This window comes from Pteropus alecto, unplaced genomic scaffold (assembly GCF_000325575.1).
Source record: "Pteropus alecto unplaced genomic scaffold, ASM32557v1 scaffold461, whole genome shotgun sequence".
In the NCBI taxonomy this organism is placed as follows: domain Eukaryota; kingdom Metazoa; phylum Chordata; class Mammalia; order Chiroptera; family Pteropodidae; genus Pteropus; species Pteropus alecto.
The window spans coordinates 629,908-645,163 of NW_006431079.1; positions in this window are offsets into that span (position 1 = coordinate 629,908).

The window sequence follows — 15,256 nt, forward strand, 5'->3', positions numbered from 1 at the left end:
TGTATAAAATGTTGTACATGTGTGCATGTGTATATGTGTACTTGGTCATAGTATAAAATGCATTTCTTTTTTTTATTAAGTTTATTGGGGTAACATTGGTTAATACAATTATATAATTTTCAGGTGTACATTATAATTTGACATCTGTATATTCTACTGTGTGTTTACTACCCAAAGTCCAGTTTCCTTCTGCTACCATATATTTGATCCCGTTTACTCACTTCGCCCTCCCCCTACCCCCTAAATTTGACCCCCTTTACCCCATCTCCTGCCCCACTCCTCCACCAACCCCTACCCTCTGGTAACCACTAGTCTATAGTCTGATTTTCAAGTTTTTCTGTCTGGCTTATTTTGCTTAGCATGATTTAAAATGTATTTCTTAATGTGGGTTGTGTTAAAAAAAAAAGTCTTCAAAATACTGGTGTAAAAGATACATTACTGTGATTTCAAAATTTAAAGCTGGCACTACTTATAATTAGAGAAAATTCATATTACACATGTCTCCCAAAGAGGTAGATTTGATTTTATAATGCTATCTAATTCTAAAAATTCAAAGGAGATATTAGAAATATCCTCATTTTTATACTCAAAGAGCGAAAATATGAAATGGGTGCTATTCTTCCCTGAGTGTAGAACAAGCGTGCCTAGCAGGCTGCCTAACTGGAGTTACTGGCAGCTGGACGGTGGCAAGTTGGAAAGATCTGAGCTGAGGCAGGAGGGAGGAATGGGCTCTGCAGTACACATAATACTCTGAGAAACTTCCAGAAGTAACTGGGGATACATTATTATGGCTTTGTGCCATACTATTTCAGATATTATTTTAAAGTGTATTTTGTAGTTACAGATTTTGTTGAAAAACAAGGTCAAGCATTTGTAAGAGTGGTGTGTGTGTGTGTGTGCGTGTACGTACGTGCGCGCATGTGTTAACTGGCATCAGTGCATTCTTTTAACCCTCTACTTATATAGAGGGTATTTTCTATACAACTTTTCATTCTTTTGTGTGTGTGTGTCAATCAGAAATAGAATATTTTTTTCTAAATATAGTAATATCAAGATGCAGAAAATGAAACTGCAGTCATGGGCAAAAACACATTATTTATTATGCCACCTTGGAAAACTGGTTGAAAATTGTGAAGGTGAGTGTTTAACAAAGCTATTGGTATTTCAGAATGATAGTTTATAATTTAAAGATGAAATTTATTCCAAAGAGCATGAAATCAAAATTGTAATTCACATTTAGACAGCACTTCACATTCAACAAAGCTTTTATTATTTTATTCACCTTAATGTAGTTTTCAATTACAGTTGACACACAATATTATATTAGTTTCAGGTACACAATATAATGATTAGACATTTATACACTTTATGAAGTGCTCACCCCAATAAGTCTAGTATCCATATAACACCATACATAGTTATTACAATATTATTGATTATATTCCCTATGCTGTACTTTACATCCCGGTGACTATTTTAATAATTGGCAATCTGCACTTCTTAATCCCTTTCACTTTTTTCAACCATACCCCAAGCCAACACCTACTTGGGGACCACCAATTCTCTGTATCTATGAGCTTGTTTCTGTTTTGTTTTGTTAATTATTTTGTTTTTTAGATTCCACATATAAGTGAAATTGTATGGTATTTGTCTTTCACTTAATTAATACCTTCTAGGTCCATCCATCTTGTTACAAATGGCAAAATTTCATTCTTTTTTATGGCTGAGTAATATTCCATTGAATATATGAACCACATCTACTTTATCCATTCATCTATCAATGGACACATAAGTTGTTTCCATATCTTGGCTATTGTAAATAATGCTGCAAAGGCCATAGGCATATATCTTTTAGAATTTGTGTTTTGGATTTCTTTTGATAAATACCCAGAAATAGGATTGCCAGGTCATATGGCAGTTCTACATTTAATTTTTTGAAGATGCTCCATGCTTTTTTCCATAAAGGCTGCACAAATTTACAATCCCACCAACAATGCATGCGTCTTACCTTTTCTCCACATCCTACCAACACTTGTTGTTTGTTGATTTATTGATGATAGCCATTCTCACAAGTGTGAAATGATATCTCATTGTGGTTTTGATTTCTATTTCTCTGATGATTAGTTATGTTGAGCACCTTTTCATTTGTATATTGGTCATCTTTCCTCTTTGGAGAAATGTCTGTTCAGGTCCTCTGCCCATTTTTCAATCAGATTTTTTTGGGGGGCGGGGGAACTGTTAAGTTGTATAAGTTCCTTATATACTTTGGATTGGATATTAGCCCCATATTGGATGTATCATTGGCAAATATCTTCTCCCATTCAGTAGGTTATCTTTTTGTTTTGTTGATGGATCCTTCATTGTACAAAAACTTTTTAGTTTAATGTAGTCCCATTTGTTTTTTTCTTTCATTTCCCTTGCCTGGAGAGACATATCCAAAAAAAATATTGCTCAGAGCAATGTCACAGAGTTTACTGCCTATGTTTTCTTCTAGGAATTTTATATTTTCAGATAGTCTAGTTTCATATTTTGCATGTCTCTATCCAGTCTTCCCAACACCACTAATGAAGAAACTGTCTTTACTCCATTGTATATTCTTGCCTCCTTTGTCATAGATTGACCATATTTACATAGGGTTATTTTTGGACTATATTCTGTTCCATTGATCTATGTGTCTGTTTTTATGCCAGCACCATGCTGTTTTGATTACTATAGCCTTGCAGTATAGTTTGATATCAGTAGCCTGATATCTCCAACTTTGTTCTTCTTTCTCAAGATTGCTTTGGCTATTCGGGGTCTTCTGTGGTTTCATATAAATTTTTGGATTATTCTAGTTCTATGAAATCTGTGTTGGTATTTTGATATGGATTGCAGTGAACCTGGAGATCGCTTGGGTAGTATGGACATTTTAATGATGTTAATTCTTCCTATCCATGAGCACAGTATAGCCTTCCATTTATCTGAATCTTTAATTTCTTTCCTTAATGTCTCAGAGTTTTCCAAGTATAGACCTTTCACTTCCTTAGTTAAATTTATTCCTAGGTATTTTTTTCTTTTTGATGCAATTGTAAATGGGATTATTTTCTGAATTTTTCTTTCTAGCAGCTCATCAGTGCATGGAAATGCAAACAACTTCTGAATACTAATTTTGAATCCTGCTATTTTACTGAATTCATATATTTGTTCTAATATTTTTTTGATGGTTCTCTATACACAGTAGTTCTCTCTATATAGTAGTATGTCATTTGCAAATAATGACAGTTTTACTTCTTCCTTTCCAACCTGGATGCCTTTCATTTGTTTTTCTTGTCTGATTGATGTGGCTAGGACTTCCAATACTATGCTGAATGAAAGTGGTGAAAGTGAATATCCTTGTCTTGTTCCTGATCGTAAATAAAAAGCTTTCAGCTTTTTACCACTGAGTGTGATGGAAGCTGTGGGTTTGTCATATACGGCCTTTATTATGTTGAGGTATATCCCTTCTATCCCCACTTTGCTGAGAGTTTTTACCATAAATGGATGTTGAATTTTGTCAAATGCTTTTCCGTACCTATTAATAAAATCATATGATTTTTAACACCTTTATTTTGTTTATATGGTGTATCATGCTAATTGATTTGCAGATATTGAAGCAACTTTGCATTCCAGGAATAAATCCAACTTGATTATGGTATATGATCTTTTTTAATATATTGCAGAATTCGGTTTGTTAATATTTTATTGAGAATTTTGCACTTATGTTCATCAGGGATATTGGCCTATAATTCTCTTGTTTTGTAGTGTCTTTGTCTGGTTTTGGTATCAGGGTAATGCCGGCCTCATAAAATGAATTTGGGAGTCTTCCCTCCTCCTCCGTTTTTCTTGGAACAGTTTGAGGACAGGTGTAAACTGTTTTGAATGTTTGGTAAAATTCAGCTGTGAAGCAATCTGGTCCAGACTTGTTAGGAGTTTTTTTGTTGTTGTTGTTATTGATTCGATTTCACTAGAAGTTACTAGGCTGTTCATATTTTCTGATTCTTCCTGATTCAGTCTTAGAAGCTTGTATGTTCCTAGAAATTTATCCATTTCTTCCAATTTGTTGGCATATAATTGTTCATACAATTTTCTTATAATCCTTTGCATTTCTGTGGTATTGGTTGTCACTTCTCTTTCATTTCTGATTTTATATTTGGGTGTTCTTTTTTTTCTTACTGAGTCTGACTAAAGGTTTATCAATTTTATTTTTTCAAAGAATCAGCTCTTGGTTTCATTAACCTTTTATATTGTATTTTTAGACCCTATTTTACTTATTTCTACTCTGATCTTTATTTCCTTTCTTTTACTCACTTCAGGCTTTGTTTGTTCTGCTTTTCCTAGTTCCTTTAGGTGTAAAGTTAGATTATTATTTTTCTCGTTCTTGAGGTATGCCTCTATTGCTATGAAACTTCCCTCTTAGAACTGTTTTGGCTATGTCCCATGGATTTGGGGTTATTATGTTTTCATTTTCATTTGTCTCAAGGTATCTTTTGATTTCTTCCTTGATCTCATGGTTAACTCATTCATTGTTTAATAGCATGTTATTTAGTCTCCATGTGTTTGTTTACAGTTTTCTTCTTGTAATTGATTTTAAGTTTCATCTCATTGTGACTGGAGAAGAAACATGATATGACTTCAATCTTCTTAAATTTATTGAGACTTTTTTTATGGCCTAATATGTGGTCTATCCTGGAAAATGTTCCATGTTCACTTGAAAAGAAAGTATATTCTGCTGCTTTTAGGTGAAACATCCTAAAAATATCAATTAAGTCCATCTGGTCTAATGTGTCATTTAAAGCCACTGTTTCTTTGTTGACTTTCTGCCCTATCCATTGATGTCAATGGGGTGTTAAAGCCCCCTACTATTATTGTCTTACTGTTGATCTCTCCCTTTCTGTCCATCAATAACTACTTTATATATTTAGGTGCTCCTCTACTGGGTGCATATATGTTTACAAGAGTTATACCTTCTTGTTGGATTGATCCCTTTATCACTATGATAAGCCCTTCTTCATCTCTTGTTACAGCCTTTGGTTTCAAGTCTTTTTTTTTTTTTCATTTCCATTTGTATGATATATCTTTTTCCATTCTTTTACTTCCAGTCTGTGTGTGTCTTTCCATCTGAAGTGGGTCTATTGTAGCCTGCAAATGTACAAGTCCTGTTTTTGTTTTGTTTTTTTAATCTCTTTTGGCTAAGAGATTAAAAAAATGTAAATGGAGCATTTAGACCATTACATTTAAAGTAATTTTTGCTAGGTATGACGTTACTGACATTTTTATCAATTGTTTTCTGATTGTTTTTGTAGTTGTTCTCTGTTCCTTAATTCTCTTGCTGTCTTCTCTTGTACATTGATAAGTTTCTATAGTGTTACGTTTGGATTCCTTTCTCTTTATTTCTTGTATATCTCTTGTAGATTTTTAGTTTGTGGTTAGCACATGCTTCACACATACCAAACTATGTTTATAGCAGTCTATAAAACTAAGTTGATGGTTTGTTATGTTCAAACACATTCAAAAATCACTACGATTTTTACTCAGCCTAAGGTTTGTTTTTGTATTTATTTTTTACTTTGTGTGTATCCCTTAATTTATTGTTGTAAATACACATGATCTTCCTACTTTTGTCTTCTAACTTTTGTACTACTTTTAAAGTGGGTTGATCCACTGCTTTTGCCTTTGTCAGTGAGAATTTTTCATTCCTATATTTTCTTATTCATATTTTTATTTTTTCTTAACCCATTTCCCATTTAGAAAAAAAAGAGCAGCTCATTGCCAGCATTAATTTAATTTTACATAAACATGCTCTTTGAGGCTGAAGCAAATCTGATTTTCAATGTGAAAAAAATAATGTTCTTGGCATTATTTCTAAACAGAACTTGTCTCTAATCCTAATGTAACAGAAATGTATACATAAATTGGATTCATCAAATAAATCTTCGGCTAACAAATGTTCAAGAATGATGTTAATATCATGCATGGGAATGCTACGTTTTCTAGGATTTGACATTTTCAGCAATCAAGAATTACTATATTTGTAAGGGGAAATACCACTACTAAAAATAGAATGCTATAAATAGAATGATGTAATTTGTTTCCAAAGGCTATTGATATACTAGAGCAATGCAAAAATAATAATACAGGTGAGATATTTCGTGGCAAACTTTGGGGATAAGGTTAGGACTGTAATCTACGAGTTATATCGGGGTAAATGCTGCAGCTGCAAGCGCCACCAGCGAGTATTCTCAGGGCAAACTAGAAATGGGTTAAAGAAGTCCCTTTAACATTTCTTGTAATATTGAATGCAAAAATAATAATACAGGTGAGATATTTCGTGGCAAACTTTGGGGATAAGGTTAGGACTGTAATCTACGAGTTATCTCGGGGTAAATGCTGCAGCTGCAAGCGCCACCAGCAAGTATTCTCGGGGCAAACTAGAAATGGGTTAAAGAAGTCTCTTTAACACTTCTTGTAATATTGGTTTGGTGGTGATGACCTCCTTTAGCTTTTTCTTGTCTGGAAACTCTCTTTCCATTCTAAATGATAGCCTTGCTGGGTAGATCGATCTTGGTTGTAGGTCTTTCCCTTTCCTCACTTTGAATATTTTATGCCAATCTTTTCTGGCTTGTAAAGCTTCTGTTGAGAAATCAGCTGATAGTCATATGGGAGCTCTTTAGTATATAACTAATTGCTTTTTCTCTGACTGCTTTTAAGTTTCTTTGTCTTTAACCTTTGGTGTTTCAATTACAATGTGTCTTGGTGTGGGCCTCTTTGGGTTCTTCTTGGTTGGACTCTGTATGCTTCCTAAGGTTGTATGTCTATTTCCTTCACCAAGTTAATGAGGTTTTTCCATCACTGTTTCTTCCTATAGGTTTTCAATCCCTTTATCTCTCTCTTCTCCTTCTGGTAATGCCACCCCATATGATGCAAATATTGGTATACTTGATATTGTCCCAGAGGTACCTCAAACTATCCTTACTTTTTAAATTCTTTTTTCTGATCCATTTGGGTGTTTCCCACTACCTTGTCTTCCAGATCACTAATTCAATACTCTGCTTCAACTAATTCGATATTGACTCCCTCTAAAATATTCTTCATTTCAGTTACTGTATTTTCTATTCTGACGGGTCCTTTTTTATTGAAATTCTCTTTGTTGAAATTCTCACTGAGTTCATCTAGTCTTCCCTAAGTCAACTGAGCATCCTTACAATCAGTGTTTTGAACTATGTATCTGGTAGATGCTTTTCTTCATTTTGTTAAGCTCTTTTTTTGGAGTTTTGTCCCATTCTTTCATTTGGGCCATATTTCTTTGTCTTCTCATTTTAGCTGCTTCTCTGTGTTTGTTTCTATGTATTAGGTAGATCTGCTATATCTGCTGGTCTTAACAGACTGGCCTTATGTAGAAGGTGTCTTGTAAGGCCCAGTGGCACACTCTCCTTGGTCACCTGAGCTAGGTGCTCCAAGAATGTCCCCTATGTGGGTTGTGTGTGCCCCCTGTTGTAGTAAAGCCTTAATGGCTGTTGGTATGTCAGGGGGTGGAATTTAACCCTCAGGCTGACTGGCTGTGAGAGCTAGCAGTGATTATCATGGGTGAGCTCAGTAGGGTCTGATGCCACAGAGCGTGAGTCACTTTAGTGGGTGACTCTGGTGCCAGCCAAGTCTGCCCTCCGGGTGTGTCATCTGTGGAGCTGGTTGGGTGGTGCTCTGGTGTGATGTGAAGCTGGCCTCTAGGTGTGCTGGTTCTGGAGCCTCTTGGGACTATATCTTTGTCCTTAAAACTAGAAAAAACTTAACCAGAATAGGAATTTAGATGTCTTTATTTCATTAAAGAAATACCTTTCTAGTTTTAGTTCTATTGTATCAAAAACTTTCCTAATAGTAAAGCATTACTGCATTAGAGTATGAATAAACCCTACATGATCATGATGGATGATTCTTTCAATGTGTTGAAAAATTGATGTGTTTGTATTTTGAGTTTTCATAGTTATATTCATAAATTAAACTGGTCTATAATTTTCTTTTCAGCCCTCTTTGTCAGGTATTGATACAAGATTATGGTTAGTTTCATAAAATAAATTGGGTATTTTTCAATTTCACAATTCTTGGTAATGACCTGTATAGCATGGGAATCTATAGGAAAATCTCCTTGGCTCATAGGATTTTATGATATTGCTAGTAGTTTATCCAATATTATTCTCCCATCCTTCCTTATTAACAGAATCCTGATTTTGACTAGGGCAGCAATGTGCTCATTAGAATCTTTTTCCTAGCCTCCCTTGTACCTTAGGGATGGCCATGTGATTTATGGTCATGAATCTTACAGACTGCAAGCAAAGCCGTACTTAAAAGAAAATTTATACTCTTAAACCTTTATTAAAAACAGAAAAAGATTAAAAGATGCTACAATAACAGTCAAATAAAGAAAAACACAATTAAGGATCAAAATTTAAGATTAACAGAAATGACAAAAAAAGTAAGTTTTTTGAATTTTGTCTATAAAGCCTCAAGTAAACTGACCCTTCACTACCTCCCAGATTTCATATCTTATCATTTTCTCCCTTGCTCTACATACCCTAGCTTCCTTGCTGTTCTTCGAACATACTCCCTTTTCATGGCTTTGGCCTCTCTGCTTCCTCTGCCTAGCATGACTCGCTGCCTTGCTTCATGGTGGTTTCTGCTCATTTTAGAGACCTTTTCTAACCACCTCATCTGAAACAACAGGCCCATTCACTCTGCCCCTTTCTTTGCTGTATTTTTATTCATTGCACTTATCATTTCCCTTAGGAGTTCTCTACTAGAGTTCTTTCCTACTTTTAGGGAACGGATGATTCCTATGTAAACTGTTTCAGAGCAATGAAAAGCCATCTAGTTCATTTCATTCAGTTGGAATAACCAAAATCTGACCATGGCAGTGTTCTCAAAATAAGGGAGAATGAGTTCTTAACAGGCTAATCTCATTTGTGAGTAGATGCAAAAATCCCAAATTCTTTACTTTTATTTTCCCCAGGTAATGTGTAGAGCAGATTCTAAGATTATTAGATAGAAATAATGGACAAGTCAGCCCAATAAGTATGACCTTTTATCAATGTGGTATGAAAAAAATCCTCCCGCTATGATTAAAACTCATAATAATGAGCACTGGAAAAGGTATATAAAAAGCACCCCCTCCCAGACAGGTAGAGAGAAAAAAGAATACAACTGATGCCATTAAACACACACACACACACACACACACACCCCTTACAAAATCTTGGCTTTATTTTTCAAGTATATGTAGCAAGACAAAGAAAACTCAGAATATATTTGTATATACTTTGCAAAATGATTTAACTTCAGGTCTTGGAAGAAAAATGTTTTGCATTTCAGGTTAAATATAAAGCCTGTAGCCATCAGTGACTCAGAGCAGTGGAGTAGATCTGCAAATAACAACCTTTCTGTTTAGGAAAAATAGTGCTTTCTCTCTGCAGGTATAGAAAAGTCCCCTATCAGATATGTGAGGCATCATTTTATACAGGCATTAAGAATACTGATTTTACAGTACGTTTTATGAGAAACTGAAGGAAGTGTTCACAATGTAAAGGTTTATTTAAAGTGTAGCCAAGTTCATTATAAACAGTACTCTTAAAAGCAACAGGATCTTTAAATATTAAATTTCCCATTTTCAAGATGGATTTCCTTTTGCCGAATGAAAACAGTTATCTTTTTCTTAGCTCTGTTCAGAAAGCATTTCCTTTAATTTTTTTCATCAATTTCTCAATAAATTATAATATCACTGACACTGACATAGACTTCTGAGTAGTTTCTTGCACCAGTTTCTGATTTATCCATTGTCCTAGATGCATAGGAGTACGTATCATACTCTCTAAGGAGTTTTATTTCTGCTCTCTAACCTAACCACTACATTTGCCAAAGTAATGTTCTACATTCTTACCACAGCAATTCTAAAAGAATAGGTTGAATAGCTGCATGCAAAATTTCTTGACAAGAATTAGATTTCAAATATAATTTCTTTTTGGCTGGCTGAATTCTAATTATTTTAGCTTAAAAACCCAAATAGAACAAATGTTTACTCACATTTCTTTCTTTCTAATTTATGAATTGATATGAAAGATTTGTTACTAAAATAAATCTACTATCTAGCAGGCCATATAATGCCATTCATATTTTAGAGGCATAAAATTAATCAAGTATTGCAAACCTAACATATCTTTATGTAAACACAAAAATGAATAGCTCTTCTTCTATAGAATCATGGAATTATGTTTAAACAGGACTTTAGATATAGAAAGATATACCAGAAAATCAAAGAAGTTTCTAATGTAATAGTGTTTCTTTGTGTCTTCAAAGACTGGACAACATAGGTATTAGACATAATGTAAACAAATAAAGTAAGTTCAAATCATGTCAGTATTTAACTAATATGTGAGCTTCCCTTTTGCTAAAGGTTTTCATTTTATTTTCAGAACTAAGGCAAATCAATGTAACAACTTTGATACAAAAACTGTCTGAGCTTTTATTTAAGCATTAAAATATCTCTTACATATTGGCCCAAGAAGATACACTTACAGCAATTTCCTCAAGAAAATGAACAAAAGAATGGTTTTATGAGATATAACTAGCTACAATTTTCTCCCTCAAAAGCAATTTTTTAGTTTTCTTTGCTAAGACTATGTCTACAGAAACCTAAACAGTCAGTCAATTCAGTCAAAAATGTGTGCCATTCAAGTAAAGAAAAAAACCTTATGGATTGTCTGACATTATGTAGACCAAGCTGAATGACTGTATATTCACTTTTCAACTACTTGTTTTCATAACATGCTTACAGAGCCTAAAGGGAGGCCAAACAAGCTTTTAGATCATAGTGCTATGTTTTAAAAAGACCAGCACTTGTTTCCTATTTCTATTAAGGGCATGATAAGAGAAATGAATCTGTGTTGTCTTACAAAAGGATTTACACTATATTTAAAATTAATGTTATTTTGTAGATTTTTTTTTAAATGTTTAATAGTTGATACATGCTGTTAGCTTTTTTTCTGTATTAATTTGAATAATATTCCTCACCGATTAAGCAAGCTATAATCTGGAGAGACAGTCTTAAATGTGGTCCCCATACCAACAGTTTAGGGTAAGAACAGAGATTTCACTAAGAAAGTCTGGCTTAAAGAGACTGGATAAAACTGGAGACCCTCTCTCTGATTCTTTCCTGTTGTTACGTAGTGTTCTTTTCTCTCTGTACATTATAAACAACCTGAAGCCAGGGACCTTTATATCACCGCAGACCCATCTTTATACATGACAGACACTCACTGAAAATTTCTGAGTGTTCATTTTGTGGGGAAGAGCCAGAATCATGAATTAGGCAGATGTGTAGGCAGGTCATTAAAGAAAGGAGGGGTTCATATGGAGGAAGGATATCTCAAAGGGAATGTGAGGGCTCTCTTCATAGATCTTAAAAGGATTAGGCATAAGGAATTAGTCTTCTCAGTGATTCAAAGAAAGGGTACATGCCAGTTTCAATCTAAAATAAAGAACTTCCAAACAGAACTGTCAAAGATGAAAGAAAAGACTGAGTCACTAGAAGTATACAAGTAGAGGTTGGAAGATCAGTTGGCAAGAAACCATAGAAGATATTTAAGCATAGACTAGGATGTCTGAGATTCCTTCTAGCCCTAAAAATCTATGAAAATGAATCGCTTCTTCTAATGATCAACTGCAGCATAGCAGACTTCTAAAGGAATTAGAGTGCTAACTGACCTCACCTCCATTGTGGAGGTTGCACTATTATAATGGGGATCCTGTTTTCCTACCGCAGACCATAGGGGCAAGGTGGTAGTGAGGAGAAGGAAGGGATGAGTGGAAAGGCTGGATGTGCTGAGGATTAGAGGCTCTAACTAGAAAAGAAAAAGCTAACTAAAGTGGAGAAGAAAAGAAATTGTAAAGAAAAAGGAAATAAGACTTCTTTCCCACTCATAAAATCAGAGCATAAGAGGTGAAGAGTGAGCAAGTGGGCCCACATATAGCTAAGTAGCCAAAAAATACAACATTGGCAATAGACTCTAGAAGAAAAGTAGATCCACTCTAGGAATTACTGCATGACCACTCAGCTACACTCTATCCAGGACACGTAAAAGAAAATAGTATTCTTATACTCAGGAATCTTTTTTCCCCAGCTTTACTGAGGTATAATTGACAAATAAAATTGCAAGATAGTTAAGGTATACAATGAGGTAATCTGATATACATATATACTGTGCAAGGATTCCCCCATCTGGTTACTTAACACATCCAACACTTCACATATTGGGTACAAACTTCAGTTATAAGATGAATAAGGTCTGATGATCTAATGTATACCATGGTGGCTCTGGTTGATGATGCTGTATTATAAAACTGAAATTTTCTAAGACAGAACTTAAATGTTCTCATACACACAAGTAAATATGTACTAGGAATCTTAATCCAATTAGCAATATATCAATAAGATTAAGAATTTTATGGTAAAATGGAGAAGTTTGCAAACTTCATTTATCGAGCACAGATTAATAATTTTGCATTTATAAAATATGTTCATGTAAGTGTGGTCAGAGTGCTTTTCCTGTGTACCAAATATTCCTGGACAGAGAGGAACTTTCCAAAGCCAGCAACTTTCCATGAAACTAGTTCTAGCTCAGAAAATGCATGATATAATTCTCCAACCCAGATGTTTCATACCATATAAAAAAAAAAACCTTCTGACCCTCAAGATCATATTTCATATTGGAAGCACAATTTAGAGGTATCCAGGCATCTTTCCTCCTGGGGCCGTATCTGTGCAAAGTCCACAACTCCAAACAGTCTACAACAGAATACCAACAATAGAGTCCATGGTCCTTGTTTTCAAGTTTCTGTAGAAATAATACTAATTTAATAAAAGAGAAAACAACAAAAACCATTTCTCTTAACTCTGAGCCCCTCCACAGCAGGAACTATCTTCTATTCACTTTGACATCTTCTGTCCAGTAAAAGGCCTCCATCAAATAAGGATTACTAATTGAAAGTCATTCACTGATTGTGGGAAACCGAGTTTTACAGCTTACAAATACTATACACAATGCACTTGCCTAGTATCAAAGAGTCAGTGGCCTGTCATGTAAACAAAATCAGAATATCCTTATGAAAGTCTCTTAGCCAAAAAAACCAACCCTCCCTCCACCTTGAGGCTCTCATCTCGAGTCAAATATCAAAACTTCTATACCAAACTTGAACTCAACCCTCTACCCTAAATTTCCACCTGCTTCTGAAAGGTTCCCTATAGATAAGATGCTATAATTGCACTCCTATATTTATGTTCTACTCAAGATTTTTTGTTTTCAGGAGTCTAGAAGGATCTAAACACAGAAGTATTTATTTCAGTGATGGACCATATTGTCAAATTCAAAGGGTTTCTGCTAGCCAAGGCCAGTCCCCAACAACTACAAGCCTTGGTCATAGTAAACCTTATTACTAAGATCCTTATATTCAACAAAAGATCACTATTTTTGGCAGATGGTGTAACTATCAATAACTAGTTCATTTTTCTGTCATAATAAAACATGCGCATCATAGCCAAGACCAAAATAATTCATGTGAGATATATTTTAACCTTCTCAGGCTCCCTAGCCCAATAACCTCAAGTAGGAATACTTATTTTCTATAAGAGTCTATTTTCTTCACTCCTAGTGATAAGCCATATACTGTAGCATACAAGCCCCAGACTTATAGTCAAAAAAAAAAAAAAAAGCATTTAGAATATCATATCTCAGGAATCAATGTGGTATGGCTGTCAATTTCAAAAAAAAAACAGGAAAGGTGGGGAAATGAGATCTAAAAGGCACTTAATGGCAAGGTTTCTATAAGTCTGGCCAAGATAAGTGTCCAGAGGGTAGTAGTGAGTTAAACAAAGAGTACCAGAGGTCCAAGTAGGAGAACAGGCTAACTGAGAATCTCACCGCCACCTAATAGTTTATGTATGTATCCAGCAAACATTTTCAGAATGCCTGTTCTATACCAAGGATTGTATTGGGTGCTAGGGATAAAGAGGTTATCAAGACACGGGCCTTACTAATAATGATTATGATAAAGATAATCTTAAGATTATCTAATCAAAAGATAAAGATATTTATAAAGTACAAAAGTGATACTAAGGAGAAAGTGAACAGGGAAATAATGTAATTTAGTGGGAAACAAAAAATGTTTTAAAATGAGAGACACCAGGATTCAAATTCCACCTCTACCACTTACTAGCTCAGTTCCCCCATATGCGAGTGGAGTTAATAGCAGAAACTATCTCATATGATTGTTGTGAGGACTAACTAGATAACACCTGTAAAGTGTCTGTACTTTGCCTGGTACATATTATTAATTTAAAAATCATTATTACTCACTTGTAGAAGGAAAGGTCACAAAATGCTTCATGGGACAGGCAATACTCAAATTAAGTCCTAAAGAATGAGGTAGACTTCACCTGAACAAGACAAGGAAAGGCTCTCCAGACAAAGACACCAGCACATGAAAGGGCCCAGAGCCTGTAGTTCCAGAGGCATGGAAGGAGGTGGTTTCCACGTGAAGGCAACAACAATGAAAGAAAGCCAGGGCTGCATTAAGACAAAAAGAAGGAAGAAGCACTTACAGAAAAAACTGGGTTTAAACAGAAAGTCTTCACTGATGAATAGTGGTTTCATCAGGCACAAAGGACAGGTAGGATAAAGTGGGACATGATGTTTTCTTCTCAGAGAGCTGCCCAAAAGAAAGAGTTGATAGATTGGAATCATCTTAGGTGAACATTTCCAACTCTGACACTCATCAGCCACAGATTCAAAGTGAATAGAGAGTGGCCACCAAATTGCCAACACTAACTCCTCCAGCAAGTATGTGAAGCTTAGCCACAAAAGAGACACAGGGCATCAATGTATGCTGAAAACATAAACTGTAAAGTTCAAAAGTATGAAGAATAGTCTCCAGCCATTACAATTAATCCATATCTACTGTCACATGAACACATTAGAATTTAGTGACAAATTCACTAGAGTCAATGTTTCAATGTGATAAAATGTATGGCTTATTTCTAGTTAGTTCCAAAATAACAAAAAATACCAAAGGAAGCTTCCCACTATAACTTCCAGAATAAAATATTAAGTTATATATTTTATTATCATTCTCATTCATTCTCTCTCTCTCTCTCTCTCTCTCCATCACTCTCTCCCTCTCCCTCCCCTTCCCCCCTGCT